General features: G+C 39.4%; 1 pseudogene; it reads right to left on the reverse strand.

The window, feature by feature from the left end:
* Positions 1–9,384: 9,384 nt before the first annotated feature.
* On the reverse strand, positions 9,385–10,464 carry LOC125915785 (vomeronasal type-1 receptor 4-like; annotated as a pseudogene).
* Between the last annotated feature and the right edge of the window lie 1,274 nt (positions 10,465–11,738).

The following is an 11,738-nucleotide window of genomic DNA, read 5'->3' on the forward strand; positions in this document are numbered from 1 at the left end:
TGGGACCTTATGAAGATAAAAAGCTTCTGCACAGCAAAGGAAACAACCAACAAAACTAAAAGGCAACTAACGGAATGGGAAAAGATATTTGCAAATGACATATTGGACAAAGGGCTAGTATCCAAAATCTATAAAGAGCTCACCAAACTCCACACCCCAAAAACAAATAATCCAGTGAAGAAATGGGCAGAAAACATGAATAGATACTTCTCTAAAGAAGACATCCGGATGGCCAACAGGCACATGAAAAGATGCTCAACGTCGCTCCTTATCAGGGAAATACAAATCAAAACCACACTCAGATATCACCTCACGCCAGTCAGAGTGGCCAAAATGAACAAATCAGGAGACTATAGATGCTGGAGAGGATGTGGAGAAACGGGAACCCTCTTGCACTGTTGGTTGGAATGCAAATTGGTGCAGCCGCTCTGGAAAGCAGTGTGGAGGTTCCTCGGAAAATTAAAAATAGACCTACCCTATTACCCAGCAATAGCACTGCTAGGAATTTATCCAAGGGATACAGGAGTACTGATGCATAGGGGCACTTGTACCTCAATGTTTATAGCAGTACTCTCAACAATAGCCAAGTTATGGAAAGAGCCTAAATGTCCATCAACTGATGAATGGATAAAGAAATTGTGGTTTATATACACAATGGAATACTACGTGGCAATGAGAAAGAATGAAATATGGCCTTTTGTAGCAACGTGGATGGAACTGGAGAGTGTGATGCTAAGTGAAATAAGCCATACAGAGAAAGACAGATACCATATGGTTTCACTCTTATGTGGATCCTGAGAAACTTAACAGAAACCCATGGGGTAGGGGAAGGAAAAAAAAAAAAAAAAGAGGTTAGAGTGGGAGAGAGCCAAAGCATAAGAAACGGTTGAAAACTGAGAACAGGCTGAGGGTTGATGGAGGGTGGGAGAGAGGGGAGGGTGGGGGATGGGTATTGAGGAGGGCACCTTTTGGGATGAGCACTGGGTGTTGTATGGAAACCAATTTGACAATAAATTTCATATATTGGGAAAAAAAAATTAAAAATAGAACTACCCTATGACACAGCAATAGCACTGCTAGGAATCTACCCAAAGGATACAGGAGTGCTGATGCATAGAGGCACATGTATCCCAACGTTTATAGCAGCACTTTCAACAATAGCCAAATTATGGAAAGAGCCTAAATGTCCATCAACTGATGAATGGATAAAGAAATTGTGGTTTATATATACAATGGAATACTACTTGGTAATGAGAAAGAATGAAGTCTGGCCATTTGCAGCAACATATATGGAACTGGAGGGTATTATGCTAAGTGAAATAAGCCAGGCAGAGAAAGACAGACCTCCTATGTTTTCACTCATATGTGGATCTTGAGAAACTTAACCGAAGACCATGGGGGAGGGAAAGGGGGAAAAAAGTTACAGAGAGGGAGGGAGTCAAACCATAAGAGACTCTTAAGGACTGAGAACAAACTGAGAGTTGATGGAGGGTGGGGGAGAGAGGAAAGTGGGTGATGGGCAGGGAGGAGGGCACTTGTTGGGATTAGCACTGGGTGTTATATGGAAACCAATTTGACAATAAATTATATTAAAAAATAAATAAAATAGAAATAAATAAAATAAAAATAAAATAAATAAATAAATAAATAAAATAAAATAAAATAAAATAAAATAAAATAAAAACAAATGAAAGAACAAAAATTAAACCTGAGGAAATTTTCAAATATTTGCTTATATCTTCAATAACTTTAAATTCATTCCATTTTAACATAAAAAATTTTATGTAGAATAACTGTTTAAAAAAAAATTCAGGGGTGCCTAGGTGGCTCAGTTGGTTAAGCATCCAACTTCAGCTCAAGTCACGATCTCATGGTTCATGGATTCAAGCCCCACATCAGGCTCTGTGCTGAAAGCTCAGAGCCTGGAGCCTGCTTTAGATTATGTGTCTCTCTCTTTCTCTGCCTCTCCTCCACTCACCCTCTTTCTCCTTCCCTTCCCCCCATAAAAACCTTTTTTAAAATCATGGTAAATAGTATTATTTTATATTTTTACAAATCTCTTTAATGTCTAGCTAAATATAAGCCATGTGGATCCTGATATCTACTTCACATTCAATATATTGTGATATTTTGTTTTGGTTGAAGTGAATGAAAAATTTCAAGCCTCACACAACTATGTAGCCAGTAAGACGAGGGGCATTTTAAATTTTCTTTTCAGGTAATTTTGGATAATCCTCTTTGCTATTACACCAACACTTGAAAAGTGGTAACTTCATCATGGTTACTTAAAATGTAGAATTGGAAGTCAGATCAGTGATCTCTGTCAGGTAAAATCTATAGGGCTATCCTGTATTTGAATAGAATTTTTGCTCATGGACAATTATATGACATCTGTATTTGTCATTTGGAAAATATTATTTCACATAGTTATGCAGACCTTCTGAATGTTTTCATATTTTGTACAATATTTTTAAAGCTACTCATATTAATATCATCATTTTTCCCCTTAAAAAGTCAGTATTCAGAAAATACAAAGCACCGGACGGTGGATACAAGTTTTCCAGTTACCACTTTGGCTTGAAGACTCCAATTTTATCATTGGCAAAATAATATTGTCCATCGTTCTGCTTGAGATGACAGACTCCATTCATTTTCAAGTAAATGTGTGCCAAACACTTAACTCTGAATGACAATAGCCTGTTGGCAACTTATTCAAGTCAAAGTGATGTTCCATGAAAGTGACTAGCACTGTTCACAACTCAGTCATGAAGTGCTTTTCCTGCCTTTGAGAGACCAGGCTGACTAACTATCTGGATACCTTCCATGTATGTTTGTAGGTCTCTCACCCCAACATTGTGTAGATGTCCTGTGCAAGCCAGGACCTTGTCCCTATCCCTGAAGAGCTCTGATTGATCAATTATCTGCATCCATTTCTGGATCAGTTTTTCAATGGGGCATGCACAGAAGGATTATTTTCCCCTCCTATGGGCTAGGTTTACCAGCTGTCTGAGGTGTGTGTGTGTGTGTGTGTGTGTGTGTGTGTGTGTGTGTGTGTGTCTCCATGTACTAGATGTTGGGGAGGCGAGACTTTGTTCTAGGCCTCTGATCTTTGTGTGGAATTGAAGTTTTCTTCCCACATGTAAGGACTTCAGATATGGCACTAGGTGGGTATGGGAACCTCAGGGGGCCTGGGTCAGCCTTCTGTTCAATTCAGTCTCTGTCTTGCCTCTCTCCATTTCACTCTGTTTGCTCTCTCCATGTCTGTCTCTCCATGTCACTGTCTTACACGCTTGCTCAGTCTCTTTAGCTTTCAATCTCTCTCTCTCTATCACTTTGTCTCTCCTCCCAATCTCTCTCTCCCTCCCTCCCCCCATCTCTCCCAATCTCTCCCCCTCTCTCAGTCTCTCCCTCTCTCATACTCACTCACAAGATGTTTTATGAGGCTCAAGTTGGTGACTCAGGTCACTGTTTGAGGGTGACTTGGTTGTATTGTGAGAGAAAAATTTGCATCCAGTGCTAGGTGGGTGAGAAGGCCTAGTCTCTGTCTATGCAGCTCCAAGGATGCTCAATGACTGGACTCAAGAATTCACAAGATGATAAAACTGGGAAGTTGGTCAGATGCTAGTACTGGTGGGATGGCCAAATGTCCCAACTAGACGGCGCTTCTGAGGGCTGAATTGGCCACATAGTCATCCCAGCAGTGGGACTGATGGACCAGAGATAGCAGTAGGTATGAAGATTTGCTACAGGCAGACTTCAGACAAGTATGGTGAGGAGCACCCGGAACAGGAGTCCAACCAAGCAGGACTCCAGCATAGTGGAGAACCATGGCCAGGGTAGGCACGGAGCCTCCCTCAGCTCTGAAATTCTGCGGCCCAGGAAGTGGGTGGGGTCTGGGTGGTAAGTAGGACGGGACAGGATTCCTCTCCTCCTCAGAGTCCTCCCCTCACCCCACTGTCCCCCCCAAGATCTCCCTGGTACCTGAGCCCTGCATTCAGACATCTCAGCCCCTTCTCCCTCCATAACTTTTCTTCTTCTAAATCTTTTCATTACTAAACTTTTTGCTTTCCACTCCAGAGCCATGAGAACATTATCAGTATGTGGTCATTCACTCAGGAGGCCCATATTCTATTCTCCCATCTCCTTACATTTGCCACTATTTTAACATTTAATAAAGTTTATCTATTCTCAAAGAGTGTTTGATTACTGAAAAGTCACAAGATGGTAAGGTCACAGTCCCTGACAGGGTTGGGACACTGAAGGCCTGCCCTAAAATTTTTTCCAATTCCATCTGCTGGGAGATCCAGGGTACCCTCCATAGGCATCCCCTTTTGGATCAGGAGGTCCTCTGATCACCTGAGCACCAAGCTCTAGTTAAGAGTGTGGGAGATGGGTCCAGCTTTTTCCTATTGTTCTTCAGGTGTGCAAACAAGTGTTTTCTTTGTTTTTTGTTTTTTTTTAATGAATTCCTTCTTTTCTCCACTGATTTGAGATCTTTGGAAAGAAATTAAGTGCTCACAGAATAATTGGAAAAGCTATTAAGAGGGCTACTTTTTAGTGTTCCAAGAATGATTTTCAGTGTAAAATGCAAATGAACAATCAGAACAAACTCTCCTCTGGGTCAGGTATTACAATAATTGATTCAATATCCTATTTGCAGCTGTCTGTAAAAATTACAAAGATAGAATCAAAAATGGGATGCAAGCTGTTGCAGCCACTCTGGAAAACAGTATGGAGATTCCTCAAAAAACTAAAAATAGAACTACCCTACCACCCAGCAATTGCACTACTAGGTATTTACCCAAGGGATACAGGTGTACTGTTTCAAAGAGACACATGCACTCCCATGTTTATAACAGCACTATCAACAATAGCCAAAGTATGGAAAGAGCCCAAATGTCCACCAATGGATGAATGGATAAAGAAGATGTGGTATATATATACAATGGAGTATTACTGGGCAATCAAAAAGAATGAAATCTTGCCATTTGCAACTATATGTATGGAACTGGAGGGAGTTATGCTAAGTGAAATTAGTGAGAGAAAGACAAAAATCATATGACTTCAATCATATGAGGACTTTAAGAGACAAAACAGATGAACATAAGGGAAAGGAAACAAAAATATACAAACAAGGAGGGGGACAAAACAGAAGAGACTCAAATATGGAAAACAAACTGAGGGTTACTGGAGGGGTTGTGGGAGGCGGGATGGGCTAAATGGGCAGAGGGGCACTAAGGAATCTACTCCTGAAATCATCGTTGCACTATATGCTAACTAATTTGGATGTAATTTAAAAATAAAAATAAATTTTAAAAGTACATGTAGGGTTTTTTCAAAAGTTTGCCTTCTGTATATCTCTTTTTAATATGTAAGTTGATTTGAAAATATTTTTTGGAGATGTTCTCTAACACAGACCTTGTAATTTGACTTGGAATAAATATGAAATTTTTAATATGAATACTTTTTTAAAGGCAAAAACTCTAGGGGCGCCTGGGTGGCTCAGTCAGTTAATCATCTGACTTCAGCTCAGGTCATGATCTCACGGTTTTTGAGTTTGAGCCCCGCATCGGGCTCTGCGCTGACAGCTCGGAGCCTGGAGCCTGCTTCAGATTCTGTGTTTCCTTTCGTCTGTGACCCTCCCCCACGTGTGCTCTGTCTCTCAAAATAAATAAAAATGTAAAAAAAAAAAAGAAGTTAAAAAAAAAGGCAAAGACTCTATTAAATATATTTAGGCATTACCCAGCCTTGAAATTTTTTTTCTCTCTCATCATGAATAAGACATAAATGTGAAGGTTGTATTTTTAGTAGCAGCTGCATAATTTCATTACAGATAGGTCTTTGCTTTTCCCTTTTATTTAAAATAGAAGAGAATGTTTTCTTTCCAAGCTATGAGTACAGTTATTTTATAAAGTTATTTTTCTCCATGTTATGAAAATACAGTAAAAATACATGAGTTATAGAGTGAATATCAAGTATCTTAGTTTTTAGTATAAAAATTTTATTGACGTATAACTTACATGTAATGATATGCTCAGATCTTAAATGTACCATGTAACCAACTTTTACAAATTGGTTACAAATGAATTCTTTCATGTAACCTACACCCCATCTACATAAAGAAATTTTCTGTCAAAAACAAAAAGATGGAATCAAAAAGCACTACTATCACTGATGCTGCACCCAGAGACCTTGGACTTGGACAAAGACATATTGCTGTAGGAAACACAACACCTTTTCATAGCTAAAACCTCAACAAATCAGGTATAGAGAGAACATGCCATAACATGAGTAAGTCCATCTACAACAAGCCCAAGCTAACATTATACTCAATGGCGAAAAAGTGAAAGCTTTTCCTCTAAGATCAAGAGCCAGACAACTGGGGGCACCTGGATGGCTCAGACAGTTAAGCATCCAACTCTTGGTTTTCGGCTCAGGTCCGCATCTCACGGTTTGTGAGGTTGAGCCCTGTATCAGGCTCTGGGCTGGCAGTGGAGCTTGCTTGGGATTCTCTCTCTCTTCCCTTTCCCCCCACCTCATGCACACACGCTCTCTCTCTCTCTCTCAAAATAAATTAATATTTTAAAATTTATTTTTATTATTTTTTTAACATTTATTTATTTTTGAGAGACTGAGAACATGAGCAGGGGAGAGGCAGAAAGACAGGGAGACACAGATTCCAAAGCAGGCTCCAGGCTCCCAGCTGTCAGCACAGAGCTCGATGCAGGGCTCAAACCCACGAACTGTGAGCCAAAGTCGGACTCCCAACTGACTGAGCCACCAGGTGCCCCTAAAAATGCTTAAAAAAGAACAAGACAACTGTGCCCACTCTCACCACTGTTATTTAATATAGTCCCAGCTAGAGCAATTAGGCAAGACAAAAAAAGAAAGGCATCCAAATTGAAAAGGAAGAAGCAAAACAGTCATTATTTGCAGACGACATGATCTTCTATGTAGAAAATCCTAAAGACTTAACAAAACTGTTGGAACTAATCAATGGATTCACTAAAGTTACAGGGTGTGAAAACAACAAACAGTTGCACTTCTATACACTAACAGTGAAACCTCTGAAAAAGAAAACTATCCCATTCACAACAGCATCAAAAATAATAAAATACTTAGGAATACATTTAACTAGGAAGTGAACAATCCATACAATGAAAACTACAAGACCTTGATAAAAGAAATTGAAGACATAAACAAATGGAAATATATCCTGTGGTCATGGAAAAATTAATAAATTGTCCATACTACCCAAAGCCGTCTATAGAGTCAATGAAATCCTTATCAAATTTTTAATGGCATTTTCCCAGAAATAGAAAAAAATTCTTCAAGTATGTATGGAACCACAAAAGACCTTGAATAACCAAAGCAATCATGAGAACGAAAAAGCCAAAGGCATCACACTTCTGATTTCAAAATATACTACTAAGCTATAGAAATTTAAAAAGTACATTACTGGGGCACATGGGTGGCTCAGTTGGCTAAGCATCGGACTTTAGCTATGGTCATGATCTTGTGGTTCGTGGGTTCAAGCCTCGCATCAGGCTCTGTACTGACAGCTCAGAACCTGGAGCCTGCTTCAGATTCTGTGTCTCCCTCTCTCTCTGCCCCTCCCCTGCTCGTGCTCTCTCTCTCAAAAATAAATAAACACTAAAAAATATTGTATGTACATTACTAGTATAAAAATATCCACATAGCCCAATGAGACAGAGTCCAAAAATAACCCCCCACATATATGGCCAGCCAATATTTGACAAGGAAACCAAGAACACTCATTGAGGAAATAGTCTCTTCAGCAAATGGCTTTGAAAGATTGGGTAAAAGCATGCAGAAGAATGAAATTGGACCCCTTTTCCAATCACAAAAATCAACTCAAAATCAACTTAACTTTATGTTTAAAGACTTAAACATAAGACTTGATGCCATAAAACTTTCAAAAGAATATGTAGGAGAGAATCTCCTCAACATTGGTCTTATCAATATTTTTTTTTGTTTTTTAATAAGACTCCAAGAGCAAAAGCAATAAAAGCATAATCAACAAATGGTACCACCAACTTAAAAGCTTCTGCACAGCAAAAGAAACAACAAAATGAAAAGGCATCCTATTTGCAAACCATACGGGTTAAGGGGTTAATACCCAAAATATATAAACAATTCCTACATCTCAATAATTTTTTAAAAACCCAATTTAAAAAATGGACAGAGGAACTGAATAGACATTTTTCCCCCAAAGAAGACATCCAAATGGCCAACAGGTACATGAATGGATGCTTAATATCATTAATCATAAGGGAAATACAAATCAAACCCACAAGGAGTTGTCACCTCACACCTGTTAGAATGGTTATTATCAAAAAGAGATAGCAAGTGTTGAGGATTTTGAGAATATGGAACCCTTGTGCACTATTGGTAGGAATGTAAACTGGTATAGCAACTATGAAAAACAATATGGAGTTTCCTCAAAATATTAAAAATAGAATGACAGTATGATCCAACAATTCTAATTATGGGTGTGTGTGTATGTGTGTATATATATGTGTGTGTATATACATATATATGTATATATACATAGGCATATATGTTTGTGTGTGTGTGTGTGTATCCAAAGGAAATAAAAAACAGGAACTTGAAAAGATATGCACTCCCATGTTTATTGCGGCATTATTCACAATAGACAAGACATGGAGACAACCTAAGTGTCCAACAGATGAATGGATAAAGATGTTGTGATACATATACACATAATGGAGCATTTCTCAGCCATGATACAGAAGGGAATCCTGCCATTTTCAACAACATAGATGGATCTTAAGGGCATGAATGCTAAGTGAGATAAGTCAGACAAAGAAAGACAAATACCATATGATGCCACTTATATGTGAAATCTAAAAAAGCCAAAGTTGTAAAAACATAGAATAGAATGGTGGTTAACAGAGGCTGGATGGTAGGGAAATTGGGGATATGTTATTTACAGGTACAAACTGAAAACACATAGATAAAGACGTCCTGGAGAGCTAACGCACAGCATAGTGATTATAATCAACAATCCTGCATTACAAATTTCAAAATTGCTGAGAGATTAGATCTTAATTGTTCCCACTATGAAGGAAGAAATGATAATTACATGATAGAGGTGTTAGCTAATGCTACCTTGGTAATCATATTGCAATATGTAAATATATCAAATTTACATGTTACACATCTTAGACTTGCATAATGTGTCAATTATATTTCAATTAAAGATATAACGATCATTGTGTATTTTATGTTAAAAAAAACTGGTAACTGGTGTTCAGGGAATGATTTACTGAACAGTATAATCATGGCTATTGTTGAAGCTGACTTCTATAGATTTAGATTCTTAATAGCCATTTTCAACATTCAAGAGTGGAAATTCGGAACTGTAGAATCCCTAAGGATCAGCAGTAAGAGACAAATAGTAGGAGAACATGAAGCCAAAGTATGAGAAGTATACATCAACCATAGGTAAGAGCCTACTAAAGTAATGATATAAAAAGCAAGAATAGAATTCAGCATGTAGAAGACAACAAAGATGGCCACCAGCATCACGATGGCGTGGGCAGCTCTGGTCTCTGGTGGGCATTTGTGGTAGCCTTTGCAGTTATGAATATACTGTATTTTCTGGTGGTGCCTGTGCAGGAGTGGCACCATGGAACCAGTGGAACAGACTATGAGCCCAATAAAGATGGAATCAGAGACGGACAACAAGAATAAAAAGCCTGGGGTGCCTGGGTGGCTCAGTCGGTTGGGTGTCCGACTTTGGCTCAGGTCATGATCTCACGGTTGGTGAGTTGGAGCCCCGTGTTGGGCTCTGTAGCCTGCTTCAGATTCTGCCTGCCTGCCTGCCTCTCTCTCTCTCTCTCTCTCTCTCTCTCTCAAAAATAAAACATTAAAAAAAAAAGACAACTCCTGTAGTAGGTCCTATGGATGAACAAAACCATTTGCCTTGGGTATAGTTTTTTGTGTCCTGTGAACCAGTGATTTTCACAGGAACATAGATATTAATTAAGACACTGGAAATCCAGCAGGTTCAAGAGTAAAGACCAAGGACCTTGGGGGCTCTTCCTCTGAGCATCATCCTCCCTGCTCTCCTGGGGAAGAGAGGGACACACTGAAAGGTGCTCAGGACCCAGGTGGAGCACAGGGAGGTGGTGCGAGCCATTTGGCGGGTGTAACAGACAAGTTTACACCCAAAGGTGGACAGGGGTTGCTTTAAGACAAAAGATGCCATAGCATGTGGAGTCCCAGTGGAAAGGAGAACCAAGAGATTGGCTATAGCCATGTGGGGGAGAATCATGTTGGGGAGCCTCCGCTGGTGTCCACACAAGATTGGAGATATGTTATGACATTGGTAAAAGACCCAACTCCAATCTATACCACAAAGATGGTTTTCAGAGCCACTTCCCCTGTGGTTCTTAGGATATTGTTCTGAAAAGACATTGTGAGCACTTCAGAGTGGCCTGGAGTGAAGAGTAGGCTCATTGGTGGCTCTTCGTAGTTCTATGACCTTGTAAAGGGATCCTATGGCTTTTCTTCTTCTGACAAGGGACATGTGACCATATTCCACAGGCAACTCAACCTGGATGACATACCACGGACACCAATTTCCTTCCCAATTTCACGTTATTACTTTGTAGTTATGTCTCTTTAGTTTCATGCTCCGACCCCCTGCCCAAATATAAAATCCATGAATGTAAGAAGCATGCCTGTCTTGGTCAAAAATATGGTTGACACATAATGAGTACGACATAAATGTGTACTTTGTAAATAAACATGTGAAAGGAGACAACAAGAATGTTACTGTAGGGTCTTTATAATTCATTATCATCCTGTCTGCCATTATAATACATTAATAAAGTTAAATGGAGGGGCACCTGGGTGGCTCAGTCGGTTAAGTCTAGGACTTCAGCTCAGGTTATGATCTTGCAGTCTGTGAGTTCGAGCCCTGCCTCGGTCTCTGTGCTGACAGCTCAGAGCCTGGAGCCTGCTTCAGATTCTGTGTCTCCCTCTCTCTCTGACCCTTCCCCGCTCATACTCTGTCTCTCCTTCTCTCTCAAAAATAAATAAACATTAAAAAAAAAAGTTAAATGGAAATGCAAAAACAATACACAAATTATAAGATTATCTAAAAATTACAAGAATACACATTCAACTTCTGAGAACTCAGTATTATATATTAAAGCAATTTTCAAAAAATCAGTAGCCACCTGAATACACAACATGTCCCTGAAATGTCCTCAGATATGCTACTCAGTATAGAAAATATCCCTAGTGGCCAAAGAATTCTAGTTATTAATAATTCCACAGATTGTAACTTGTTGAGAAGTCTGTTCCTTGAGAGCTTTTTCAGCACACCTCAGTCCACACCAAAAAGTAAACACTACTCAAAACAGCCGATCAAAACATCAAGTTGTACACCTTCAGTAGAGACAATTTTGTTAGTCAATTATACCTCAGTAAAGCTAGTAAAAGAGTATCATTAAACCTTAATTTAAATCATTAAATCATAAATCTGTAAATTGCACACACAGATTGCTTTACATCTTCAGTGGTTTTTGAGTTCCTACATTTTGTCTGACTCTTTAGTTGGTTCTGGATTTTTTTTTAATTTTTTTTAAGAGAGAGAGCAGGAGGAGGGGAGGGGGAGCCGGAGGAGGGGAGGGGGAGCCGGAGGAGGGGAGGGGGAGCCGGAGGAGGGGAGGGGGAGCCGGAGG

Source organism: Panthera uncia (genome assembly GCF_023721935.1).
Source record: "Panthera uncia isolate 11264 chromosome E2 unlocalized genomic scaffold, Puncia_PCG_1.0 HiC_scaffold_19, whole genome shotgun sequence".
NCBI classification, from domain to species: Eukaryota; Metazoa; Chordata; class Mammalia; order Carnivora; family Felidae; genus Panthera; species Panthera uncia.